This window comes from Triticum aestivum, chromosome 2A (genome assembly GCF_018294505.1).
Source record: "Triticum aestivum cultivar Chinese Spring chromosome 2A, IWGSC CS RefSeq v2.1, whole genome shotgun sequence".
In the NCBI taxonomy this organism is placed as follows: Eukaryota; Viridiplantae; Streptophyta; class Magnoliopsida; order Poales; family Poaceae; genus Triticum; species Triticum aestivum.
In genome coordinates this window covers 457,875,665-457,889,958 of record NC_057797.1, presented here as the reverse complement: position 1 = coordinate 457,889,958, position 14,294 = coordinate 457,875,665, and positions in this window count along the sequence as shown.

Here is a 14,294-nt window from a genome sequence, read left to right as displayed (position 1 = left end):
TCCATTGAATTTTAATGCGTTCCTAGATAAAGCTAAGTTGAAAGATGATGGTAGCAACTACACAGACTGGGTCTGTAACTTGAGGATTATCCTCATTGCTGCATAGACGAATTACGTCCGGGAAGCATCGCTAGGTGACAAACCCGCTGCAGGAGCAACGCCAGATGTCATGAACACCTGGCAGAGCAAAGCTGATGACTACTCGATAGTTCAGTGTGCCATGCTTTACGGCTTAGAACCGGGACTTCAACGATGTTTTGAACGTCATGGAGCATATGAGATGTTCCAGGAGTTGAAGTTAATATTTCAAGCAAATGCCCGGATTGAGAGATATGAAGTCTCCAATAAGTTCTATAGCTGCAAGATGGAGGAGAATAGTTCTGTCAGTGAACATATACTCAGAATGTCTGGGTACCACAACCACTTGACTCAACTGGGAGTTAATCTTCCTGATGATAGTGTCATTGACAAAGTTATTCAATCACTGCCACCAAGCTACAAGACCTTCGTGATGAACTATAATATGCGGGGGATGGATAAGATGATTCATGAGCTCTTCGCAATGCTAAAGGCTGCGTAGGTAGAAATCAAGAAGGAGCATCAAGTGTTGATGGTCAACAAGACCACCAGTTTCAAGAAAAAGGGTAAAGGGAAGAAGGGGAACTTCAAGAATAACAGCAACCAATTGCTGCTCAAGTGAACAAACCCAAGTCTGGACCTAAGCCTGAGACTGAGTGCTTCTACTGCAAAGGAACTGGTCACTGGAAGCGCAACTGCCCCAAGTATTTGGCGGAGAAGAAGGATGGCAAAGTGAAAGGTATATTTGATATACATGTTATTGATGTGTACCTTACTAATGCTCGCAGTAGTGCCCAGGTATTTGTTACTGGTTCAGTTGCTAACATTTGCAACTCGAAACAGGGGCTACGGATTAAGCGAAGATTGGCTAAGGACAAGGTGATGATGCACATGGGAAATGGTTCCAAAGTCGATGTGATCGCCGTCGGCACGCTACCTCTACATCTACCTTTGGGATTAGTTTTAGACCTAAATAATTGTTATTTGGTGCCAGCGTTGAGCATGAACATTATATCTGGATCTTGTTTGATGCGAGACGGTTATTCATTTAAATGAGAGAATAATGGTTGTTCTATTTATATGAGTAATATCTTTTATGGTCATGCACCCTTGATGAGTGGTCTATTTTTACTAAATCTTGGTAGTAGTGATACACATGTTCATAGTATTGAGGCCAAAAGATGCAGAGTTGATAATGATAGTGAAAGTTATTTGTGGCACTGCCGTTTAGGTCATATTGGTGTAAAGTGCATGAAGAAACTCCATTCTGATGGACTTCTAGAATCACTTGGTACATGAGAACCATGCCTCATGGGCAAGATGACTAAAACTCCGTTCTCCGGAACAATGGAGCGAGCAACAGAGTTTTTGGAAATCGTACATACTGATGTATGTGGTCCAATGAGCATTGAAGCTCGCGGCGGATATCATTATTTTCTCACCTTCACAGATGATTTGAGAAGATATGGGTATATCTACTTAATGAAACATAAGTCTGAAACATTTGAAAAGTTCAAAGAATTTCAGAGTGAAGTGGAAAATCATCGTAACAAGAAAATCAAGTTTCTACGATCTGATCGTGGAGGTGAATATTTGAGTTATGAGTTTGGACTTCATTTGAAACAATGTGGAATAGTTTCAACTCACGCCACCTGGAACACCACAGCTTAATGGTGTGTCCGAACGTTGTAATCGTACTTTACTAGATATGGTGCGATCTATGATGTCTCTCACTGCTTTACCACTATCATTTTGGGGTTACGCTTTAGAGATAGCTGCATTCACGTTAAATAGGGAACCATCTAAATCCATCAAGATGACACCTTATGAACTGTGGTTTGGCAAGAAACCCACATTGTCGTTTCTTAAAGTTTGGGGTTGCGATGCTTATGTGAAAAAGCTTCAACCTGCTAAGCTTGAACCCAAATCTGAGAAATGTTTCTTCATAGGATACCCAAAGGAGACTGTTGGGTACACCTTCTATCATAGATCCGAAGGCAAGATATTCATTGCTAAGAATGGATCCTTTCTAAAGAAGGAGTTTCTCTCGAAAGAAGTGAGTGGGAGGAAAGTAGAACTTGATGAGGTAATTGTACCTTCTCCCTTATTGGAAATTAGTTCATCAGTGAAATCAGTTCTAGTGATTCCTACACCAGTAAGTGAGGAAGCTAATGATGATGATCATGAAACTTCTGATCAAATTACTACCGAACCTCGTAGGTCAACCAGAGTTAGATCCGCACCAGCGTGGTATGGTAATCCTGTTCTGGAAGCCATGTTACTTGACCATGATGAACCTATGAACTATGAGGAAGTGAAATGCTTGCTAAGTATGATGTTAGTCATAGAATTGCATCTCCTTATCACCCACAGTCTAGCGGTCAAGTAGAACTGAGCAATAGAGAGCTTAAATTAATTTTGCAAAAGACTGTTAACAGATCTAGAAAGAATTGGTCCAAGAAACGTGATGATGCATTATGGGCTTATAGAACTGCATATTAAAATCCTATGGGTATGTCTCCGTATAAAATGGTTTATGGTAAAGCTTGTCACTTACCTCTCAAACTGGAACATAAGGCATATTGGGCCATTAAAGAGCTCAACTATGATTTCAAACTTGCCGGTGAGAAGAAGCTTTTTGATATTAGCTCACTTGATGAATGGAGAACCCAGGCCTATGAGAATGCAAAACTGTTTAAAGAAAAAGTTAAAAGATGGCATGATAAAAGGATACAAAAACGTGAGTTTAATGTAGGTGATTATGTATTATTATACAACTCTCGTTTAATATTTTTTGCCGGAAAACTCCTCTCTAAATGGAAAGGTCCTTACATCATCGAGGAGGTCTATCGCTCTGGTGCCATAAAAATCAACAACTTCAGAGTCACTAATCCGAGGGTGGTGAACGGTCAAAGAATCAAACATTATATCTCACGTAATCCTATAAATGTTGAAACTAATGTTATTGAAACCGTAACCCCGGAGGAATACATAAGGGACACTTTCCAGAATGTTACAGACTCCGAAAAGGCATAGGTATGTGGTACGGTCTGTAAACCGACTACAAAATAGTTCTAATATCAATTTTTCTCCGTTTTGGAATATTTAAAAAATAGGAAAATGAGAAGCAGTCCGGGAAGGACACGAGGCGTCCACAAGGGTGGAGGGCGCGCCCTACCCCCTGGGTGCGCCCCCTGACCCGTGGGTACCTTGTGTGCTCTTCGGACTCTATTTTCTTGCATGATACTTCTTTTGGTCGGTAAAAAATCATTATATAATCTCCCGAAGGTTTTGACCACCGTACCACACAAATATCTCATGTTTTTGGTTTCGAGCTGTTTTCTGCCAGGGTTTTCAAGGCCAGGCATCATGTTTTCTCCCTCCTCCTCCAACAATGAGGGCAATGATGCTTGGCTAATGAAGATAGAGCTGAAAAGAGAAGAGCTCGGAGAGATCAACAAGGATGATGGGATCAAGAAGGCCATGGGGGATCAAGTTCCGGCAGTAGTAGACGAAGACATCCTTCAACCTCATCACAATCTCTTTACCCCAACAGAGATTGAAGCTTTTAGGATGATTGAGTTAGCTTGCATTCAAAACAAGTATCTCACGAGTGAAAATATTTTGTTGAAGGAGCATATCATCGCACTCAAGGGCATTATCCGCACATTGGAGGATCTCCTACGCTTGATCTGCGACTATCCATCATCACCAACACCTTCTTCACCAACAAGGAAGGAGACATAAACACATGGGTATGGGCAACTGCCAAGCTTGGGGGAGTGCCACGGTATCGTATCACCATCACACTTTTATTTTTACCATTTCTCTTAGTTCGATCCTTTTGATAATATCTTGATCTAGTAGAATAAAGTTTTAATATGATCTAGTTTTGAGTTTTGCTTTATAATCCTTCTCTGTAATCGAGTCCGTGAGCTATATATAATAAAGATTAGTGTTGAGTCAAGGGCTTGATTATCTTGCTATGATCTTGAGGGAATAAACTAAAAGAGAAAGAATAAAAAGAAATAAAGAGATCATATGGATCTTATGGAGAGTAATGACTTCACATATAAAGAGTATGATGAATAAAAGTTGTTGAGAGTTGGCAAACATAGTTTTGGTCATCGTTGCAATTAATAGGAAGTAATAAAGAAAGAGAGGTTTTCACATATAAATATACTATCTTGGACATTTTTATGATTGTGAGAACTCATTAAAATATGACATGCTAAAGAGTTGATGTTGGACAAGGAAGACAACATAATGGGTTATGTTTTCTTACATCTGATATAAATTATATTGTCATGGATCATCCAACATGTTGATCTTGCCTTTCCCTCTCATGCTAGGCAAATTCTTTGCACCAAGTAGAGATACTACTTGTGCTTCCAGATATCCTTAAACACAGTTTTACCATGAGAGTCCACCATATCTACCTATGGATCGAGTAAGATCCTTCAAGTAAGTTGTCATCGTTGCAAGCAATAAAAATTGCTCTCTAAATATGTATGATTTATTAGTGCGGAGAAAATAAGCTTTATACGATCTTGTGATGTGGAAGAAATAAAAGCGAGGGACTGCATAATAAAGGTCCATCTCACAAGTGGCAATATAAAGTGATGTTCTTTCGCATTAAGAATTTGTGTATCCAACCATAAAAGCACATGACAACCTATGCTTCCCTCTGCGAAGGGCCTATCTTTTATTCTTGTCTTATACTTCATACAAGAGTCACGGTGATCTTCACCTTTCCTTTTACATTTTATCATTTGGCAAGCACAATGTGTTGGAAAGATCCTGATATATATAGCTAGTTGGATGTGAGTTTTCATGAACTATTATTGTTAACATTACCCTTGAGGTAAAAGGTTAGGAGGCAAAACTATATGCCCCTATCTTTCTCTGTGTCCGACTAAAACTTCATAACCATAAATATTGCGTGGGTGTTAGCAATTGTGAAGGACTAAATGATGGTTGACTATGTGGACTTGCTCCTATGTTATTAAAAATTGCAATTTCCTCAATGACTGAGATTATAGTTTGTTAGTTTTCAATGAAGTTTCTGATTCATACTTGAAACTGTGAATGAATTGTTACTTTAGCATAAGAAATCATATGACAATATTTATATATGTTGTTGTTATAAGAATGATCATGATGCCCTCATGTCCGTATTTTATTTTATCGACACCTCTATCTCTAAACATGTGGACATATTTTTCGATGTCGGCTTCCGCTTGAGGACAAGCGAGGTCTAAGCTTGGGGGAGTTGATACGTCCATTTTGCATCATGCTTTTATATCGATATTTATCGCATTATGGGATGTTGTTACAAATTATGTCACAATACTTATGCCTATTCTCTCTTATTTTACAAGGTTTACATGAAGAGGGAGAATGTCTGCAGCTGGAATTCTGGGCTAGAAAAGGAGCAAATATTAGAGACCTATTCTGCACAGCTCCAAAAGTCCTGAAACTTCACGGGAGCAAGTTTCAGAATATATAAAAAATATTGGGCGAAAGAAGTACCAGAGGGGGGCCACCCACCATCCACGAGGATGGGGGGCGCGCCCTACCCCCTGGGCGTGCCCCTACCTCGTGGGCCCCCAGGCAGCCCTCTGATGCTCATCTTTGGCTATATGGAGTCTTTCGTGGAGAAAAAAATCATAAGCTAGCTCACGGGATGAAACTCCGCCGCCACAAGACGGAACCTTGGCAGAACCAATTTAGGGCTCCGGCAGAGCTGTTCTGCCAGGCAAACTTCCCTCCGGGAGGGGGAAATCATCACCATTGTCAACACCAACGATCCTCTCATTGGGAGGGGGTCAATCTCCATCAACATCTTCACCAGCACTATCTCATCTCAAACCCTAGTTCATCTCTTGTATCCAATTTTTGTCCCAAAGCCTCAGATTGGTACCTGTGGGTTGCTAGTAGTGTTGATTACTCTTTGTAGTTGATGCTAGTTGGTTTATTTGGTGGAAGATCATATGTTCAGATCCTTTTTGCATATTAATACCCCTCTGATTATGAACATGAATATGATTTGTGAGTAGTTACGTTTGTTCCCGAGGACATGGGAGAAGTGTTTCTATAAGTAGTCATGTGAATTTGGTATTCGTCGATATTTTGATGAGATGTATGTTGTCTTTCCTCTAGTGGTGTCGTGTGCACGTCGACTACATGACACTTCACCATTGTTTGGGCCTAAAGGAGGGCATTGGGAAGTAATAAGTAGATGATGGGTTGCTAGATTGAGAGAAGCTTAAACCCTAGTTTATGCGTTGCTTCATAAGGGGCTGATTTGGATCCATATGTTTCATGCTATGGTTAGGTTTACCTTAATACTTCTATTGTAGTTGCGGATGCTTGCAATAGGGGTTAATCATAAGTGGGGTTCTTGTCCAAGGAAGGACAATACCCAAGCACTGGTCCACCCACATATCAAATTATCAAAGTACCGAACGCGAATCATATGAACGTGATGAAAACTAGCTTGACGATAATTCCCATGTGTCCTCGGGAGCGCTTTCCTTTATATAAGAGTTTGTCCAGGCTTGTCCTTTGCTACAAAAAGGATTGGGCCATCTTGCTGCACCTTATTTAATTTTATTACTTGTTACCCGTTCAAATTACCTTATCACAAAACTATCTATTACCGATAATTTCAGTGCTTCTAGAGAATACCTTACTGAAAACTGCTTATCATTTCCTTGTGCTCCTCGTTGGGTTCGACACTCTTACTTATCGAAAGGACTACGATAGATCCCCTATACTTGTGGGTCATTAAGAATCTTTTCTGGCGCCATTGTCGGGGAGTGAAGCGCCTTTGGTTGGTGGAATTTGGTAAAGAAAAATTTATATAGTGTGCTGAAATTTACTGTCACTTGTTACTATGGAACATAATCCTTTGAGGAGCTTTTTCGGGGTATCTTCACCACGACCAGTAGAGCAAAGATTTGCTCCTCAACCTACTGAACCTACTGAAAATGTTTAATTTGAAATTCCTTCGGGTATGATAGAGAAACTGCTAGTTAATCCTTTCACAGGTGATGGAACATTACATCCCGATTTGCACCTAATCTATGTGGATGAAGTTTGTGGATTATTTAAGCTTGCAGGTATGCCCGAGGATGTTATCAAGAAGAAGGTATTCCCTTTATCTTTGAAGGGAAAAGCATTGACATGGTTTAGGCTATGTGATGATATGCGATCATGGAACTACAACCGATTGAAATTGGAATTTCATCAGAAGTTTTATCCTATGCATCTTATTCATCGTGATCGTAATTATATATATAAGTTTTGGCCTCGTGAAGGATAAATCATCGCTCAAGCTTGGAGGAGGCTTAAGTCAATGTTATATTCATGCCCCAATCATGGGCTCTCAAGAGAAATTATTATTCAAAAAATTGATGCTCGGCTTTCTCTCGATAATCGCTCCATGCTCGATACTCCTTGTACTGGCTCTTTTATGATGAAGACTATAGAATTCAAATGGGATTTATTGGAAAGAATTAAACACAACTCTGAAGATTGGGATCTCGACGAAGGTAAGTAGTCAGGTATAACACCTAAGTTTGATTGTGTTAAATCTTTTATGGATATCGATGCTTTCCGTGAATTTAGCACTAAATATGGACTTGACTCTGAAATAGTAGATTCTTTCTGTGAATCCTTTGCTACTCATGTTGATCTCCCTAAGGAGAAGTGATTTAAATATAATCCTCCCATTGAAGTAAAAGTAGTTGCACCTATTAAAGTTGAAGAAAATACTATCACTTATAACTATCCTGTTGTTCCTACTGCTTATATTGAGAAACCACCTTTCCCTGTTAGAATAAAGGATCATGCTAAAGCTTCAACTATATTTCGTAAGAGTAATACTAGAACACCTACACCCTCTGAGCAAATTAAAGTTGAACCTAGTGTCGCTATGATTGAAGATCTCTTGGCCGATAATATTGATAGGCATGTTATTTATTTCTGTGATGAAGCTGCTAGAATTGCTAGACCGGATACTAAAAATAAACATAGACCTATTGTAGGCATGCATGTTATTTCTGTTAAAATAGGAGATCATTGCTATCATGGCTTATGTGATATGGGTGCTAGTGCAAGTGAAATACCTCATTCCCTATATAAAGAAATTATGCATGATATTGCGCCTGCTGAGATAGAGGAAATTGATGTTACTATTAAACTTGCCAATAGAGACACTATTTCACCAATTGGGATTGTTAGAGATGTTGAAGTCTTGTGTGGGAAAGTTAAATATCATGCTGATTTTCTTGTTCTTGGTTCCCCACAAGATAACTTTTGTCCCATTATATTTGGTAGACCCTTCTTGAATACTGTTAATGCTAAGATAGACTGCAATAAGGATATTGTTTCTGTTGGTTTAGGGGATATGTCTCATGAGTTTAATTTTGCTAAGTTTCATAGACAACTCCATGATAAAGAATTGCCTAGTAAAGATGAAATTATTAGTCTTGCTTCCATTGTCGTGCCTCCTAATGATCCTTTGGAGCAATATTTGCTAGACCATGAAAATGATATGTTTATGAATGAAAGAAGGTAAATAGATGAAGTATTCTTTAAACAGGGACCTATTTTGAAACACAACTTGCCTGTCGAAATTCTAGGGGGTCCTCCTCCACCCAAGGCTGACCCTGTGTTTGAGCTTAAACCTTTACCTAATACTCTTAAATATGCTTATCTTGATGAAAAAGAGATATATCCTGTTATTATTAGTGCTAACCTTTCAGAGCATAAAGAAAAGAAATTATTGAAAACTCTAAAGAAGCACCGTGCTGCTATTGGATATACTCTTGATGATCTTAAGGGCATTAGTCCCACCCTATGCCAGCGCAAAATAAAATTGGAAAAGGATTCTAAACCGGTTGTTGATCACTGAGGGAGTCCTGGATTAGGGGGTCTCCGGACAGCCGGCCTATCTCCATTGGCCGGACTGTTAGACTAAGAAGATACAAGATTGAAGACTTCGTCTCGTGTCCGGATGGGACTCTACTTGGCGTGGAAGGCAAGCTAGGCAATACGTATATGGATATCTCCTCCTTTGTAACCGACCTTGTGTAACCCTAACCATCTCTGGTGTCTACATAAACCGAAGGGTTTTAGTCCGTAGGACAACAATCACAACATACAATCATACCATAGGCTAGCTTCTAGGGTTTAGCCTCTTTGATCTCATGGTAGGTCTACTCTTGCACTTCCCATATCATCAATATTAATCAAGCAGGACGTAGGGTTTTACCTCCATCGAGAGGGCCCAAACCTGGGTAAAACTTCGTGTCCCCTGCCTCCTGTTACCATCCGGCCTAGACGCACAGTTCGGGACCCCCTACCCGAGATCCGCCGGTTTTGACACCGACATTGGTGCTTTCATTGAGAGTTCCTCTGTGTCGTCGCCGTTAGGCTTGATGGCTCCTACTATCATCGATAGCGATGCGTTCCAGGATGAGACTTTTTTCCCCAGACAGATCTTCATATTCGGCGGCTTTGCACTATGGGCTAATTCGTTTGGCCATCTGGAGCAGATTGAAAGCTACGCCCCTGGCCATCAGGTCAGATTTGGAAGTTTGAACTACACGGCCGACATCCGCGGAGACTTGATCTTCGACGGATTCGAGCCACAGCCGGGCGCGCCGCACTATCGCGATGGGTATGACCTAGCTCTGCCGCCGAACAGTACCCCAGAGGCCGCGCCCGCATCAGCTCCGACCCGTAGCTCGGTGCCAACTGTGTCAATCGAGGACGGGTGGTTAGACATCGCCTCAGGGGCTGCAGTCTCAACGGCGATCGAGCCAAACACTAGCATAATCCTCTGCGCAGCCCGTGACTCCAAGGTGCCGGACTCTTTTCCGGACTCCAAACCATCCGCGCCCCTGCCAATCGAATCCGATTGGGCGCCGATCATGGAATTCACCGCCGTGGATATCTTTCAACACTCGCCCTTCGGCGACATTCTGAATTCATTAAAGTCTCTCTCTTTGTCAGGAGAGCCCTGGCCGAATTATGGCCAACTGTATTGGGATGCGGACGACGAAGAAATTCGACGCCCACCCAGCACCCACTTCATAGCCACTGTCGATGACTCAACCGACATGCTCGACTTCAACTCCGAAGACATCGACGGTATGGACGATGATGCGGCAGGCAAAGAGGAACCACTGCCCATAGGGCGCTAGATGTCCACTTCATCATATGACGTATACATAGTGGACACACCAAAAGAAGATGACGAGGAACGGTAAGACGCACCGAAGGCTTGTTCCCTCGAGAAGCAGTCAAAGCGACGGTGCAAGCGCCGCCCCAAATCCTGCCTCGGCAGAAATAAAGATCATACAGACCCAGCGTTGGAGCAGGGCGAACCACTGCCGGACCACGGCAATACGGGGAATCAAGCCGAACAAACCAATTCTGTCAAAGATAATAGTACGGACGACATAACGCCGGACAGACACCCGGAGCAGCAGAATGCCCGTCAAAGGCTTGTTGCCACCGCGAGGAGTCTGAAAAAGCAGAAGCAAAGGCTCAAGGTTGCGCAGGATACACTCCAAATCAGATGGAGTAAAGTACTCAACACAGCAGCAAAGTACGGCGACAATTGCCCCACCAAGAGCTACCCAAAGCGGAAGTTGCTACCTGAATTCGATGAGGAGGCCTCAAACCCCCCACAACCAAAAATCAAAACAGCCACCTGGCCGGATAGACGACCTCACGGCCAACATAGAGCGGCAAACAATGCCACTCACAAGACAATATGCGATCCACGCGAGGGCTCGCACCAAAAGGACGACGCAACCAGATCCATCTATGGACCACACAAGCGCGCCCCAGCATACAATGTAACACAACAAACATCCGCACAACGCGGTACACCCAGATACAGGGGTGCCGCACACCCCCTATGTTTCACCGATGAGGTGCTGGACCATGAATTTCCAGAGGGATTCAAACCCGTAAACATAGAGGCACACGACGGAACAACAGATCCTGGGGTCTGGATTGAGGACTATATCCTCCATATCCATATGGCTCGAGGAGATGATCTCCATGCCATCAAGTACTTACCCCTCAAGCTCAAAGGGCCAGCTCGTCACTGTCTTAAAGGCCTTCCTGAAAACTCCATTGGAAGCTGGGAAGAGCTCGAAGACGTTTTTCGGGCAAATTTTCAAGGGACTTATGTCCGACCTCCGAACACGGATGATTTGAGTCATATAACTCAACAGCCCGAATAGTCAGCCCGAAAACTTTGGAATAGGTTTCTTACTAAAAAGAACCAAATTGTCGACTGTCCGGACGCTGAAGCCTTGGCAGCTTTTAAGCATAGCGTCCATGACGAATGGCTCACCAGACACCTCGGCCAAGAAAAGTCGAGAACAATGGCAGAATTAACAAGCCTCATGACCCGCTTTTGCGCGGGTGAGGACAGCTGGCTAGCCAGATGCAGCACCAACGACCCCAGTACATCTGAAGTCAGAGATGGAAACGAGAAATCACGGCGCAACAGCAATAACAAACACCAAAATAAAGAAGACAGAACGAAGAGCACGGCAGTAAACTCCGGATTCAAAAGCTCTCGGCCAGGTCAGCAAAAGCCGCCCTCTAAAGGCGCTAGAGATGAACTGTCCAGCCTAAACAAAATTCTGGACCAAATAGGTCAGATCCATAGCACCCCTGGTAAACCTGCTAATCATACCCACAGAGAATGTTGGGTCTTCAAGCAGTCAGACAAGCTCAACGCCGTACACAAGGGGGAGGATACACCAAGCGAAGACGAGGATGAGCCTCTCAAGCAAGACACTGGGGAACAAAAGAAATTTCCACCAGAAGTCAAAATAGTAAACGTGTTACACTTGATCAATGGAAGAAACAAAAAGGCACTCCCAGAAAAATATGCCCAAGGGCCTATCACCGCGGAGTCCTGCCACTGGTCGTCTCAACCGATCACTTTCGACCATCGTGATTACTCAGCAAGTATCCGGCGTGCAAGATGGGCTGCCCTAGTATTAGACCCAATAATTGACGGATACCACTTCACACGAGTCCTGATGGACGGTGGAAGCAGTCTGAACCTGATATACCAGGATACAATCCGTGAAATGGAGATAGACCCAACAAAAATTTCCCATAGCAACACTACCTTTAAAGGAGTAACCCCAGGCCAAGGGGCTCATTGTACGGGCTCCCTGCTACTAAAGGTTACATTCGGCTTCCCCGATAACTTCCACAGCGAACATTTAACCTTCCACATCGCTCCATTCCAAAGTGGATATCAAGCACTACTCGGACGCAAAGCTTTCGCTCGCTTTAATGCAATACCACACTATGCTTCCCTCACACTCAAGATGCCTGGCCCACGTGGCATCATTACAGTGAACGGAAGTATTAAGCAATCTTTGCGCGCCGAAGAGCGTGCAGCTGCCTTGGTAGCCGCACACTAAAAATGGCCTCACCAAATAAAGCATTTAACAGGTGTTCAAGACCTCGGACACGGTTAGATGAGTCCGGCGCAGCTATATGTAATTCATACCGGATCAATGGTCACACCCCTATTACAAATACAAGGGGCTCAACGCACGCAGACAAGCGGCAATTTTTACGCATCTTGAATTATTCATGGTTTCTTTAAAAACTATCTTTTTGCATGACAACTTTTTCACCTAAGTTCCTCTCTTTCATAGATGATCATCGTGCTACACCCGTCTAGGATACGGCACAACGGAGACACAGGCGTAGACGTGCAGCAGGGACCTGCTCCAAGGATTCTTTTTAGATTAAGACCTTGTGTAAACCTTTTTTACTGTCTCTTGTTGATACATATCCACCGAATTCTCAGCACAGTTGAGAAGGATGTTGACGTCTTGGCATGTGGCCACATCAGAATAATGCATGTACCTGGACATAAGGGGCTTCTTACAAAGGGCACTATTTATGCCCGGTTGATACCATAAAGACCGAATACCTTAGGGAGTGTTCGGTGTCGCGAGTTTGGCCTTATATGCATCAGCTCCGAATCATTGTCTTTGGTGAAATGTTGGGTTTGCCCGGCTCCTGTGTTTTGGTGCCTTACGTTCCGCTTTATCGGCTAAGGTAGAACCAGGAGAACTACTGCGATTGTGCCCTGGTTCATCCGGACGAGCACCTCAGTAGAGAAAGCCGAAAACTGACTGTCATGATATAGCGTGAGACTGGTCAACCACTCGATGACCTATCGGAATGTTAGAATTCCTCCGCCTTAACAAAGGGCCGTTTTCCGGCTAGGCATGTACGCACCCCGCGATCGGGAGAGTGCGGAGTCACCAGGGGCTATCTAGTAGCCCCACTGTCAAACTCATATGGCTAAGTGAAAGTGTTAAAGCATTATAGTCCGGTTGCCTCGCTCGCTACACTATCACCTCCTTAATAGGACCGAGACGTTGGGTTAATTGTGAACACACATTTTTTGCGAGCACCTCCGCATTATATGCATGGGGGTTGAAGCCGACGGCTGCAATCTTTCAGGTTATACACATGTATACATAAACGGCCGCATAGGAGGCATCATACTACTTTGAGGCAAAAGTATAAACATAGCCTTATAGAAACTTCATAAAAAGCATTGTGTTTACAATGAGAATACATATCACTCAAACATAATATTCTTCGAGCATTGGGCCTCTATCAAACGAGCACCCTTAAGAACCTCCTCGAAATAGTGCTCAGCAGCCACTCAGCCTATGGCCCAACCCTGCGCCACAACAGTGGTAGCGTCCACCTCCGCCCAGTATGCTTTAACACGGGCAAGGGCCATCCGCGAGCCTTCTATGCACGCCGACCTCTTCATCGCATTAATGCGCGGCACCACACCAAGGAACTGCTACACTAAGTTGAAATATCTGTTTGGCTTTGGCTTTTCCGGCCATAGCTAATCCACAACAGACCTCATGGCGAGTCCGGACAACCTATTCAGTTTGGCCCATTTGGCTAGCTGGTCAGTCAATGAAAGCGGACGCTCTGGAACATGGAATTGCGACCAGAACAGCTTGTCCACTTCACGATCTGTCTAACCTTGGAAGTACTTGGCCGCATCGGCAGCGCTCGCCGCCAAATCCATATACGCATCTGCCGAACTCCACAGCCGATCCAGAGGGGCATACCATGGACCTCCGAACTTCCTCTGTAACATGAAGGTTTTCCCAGCCGCG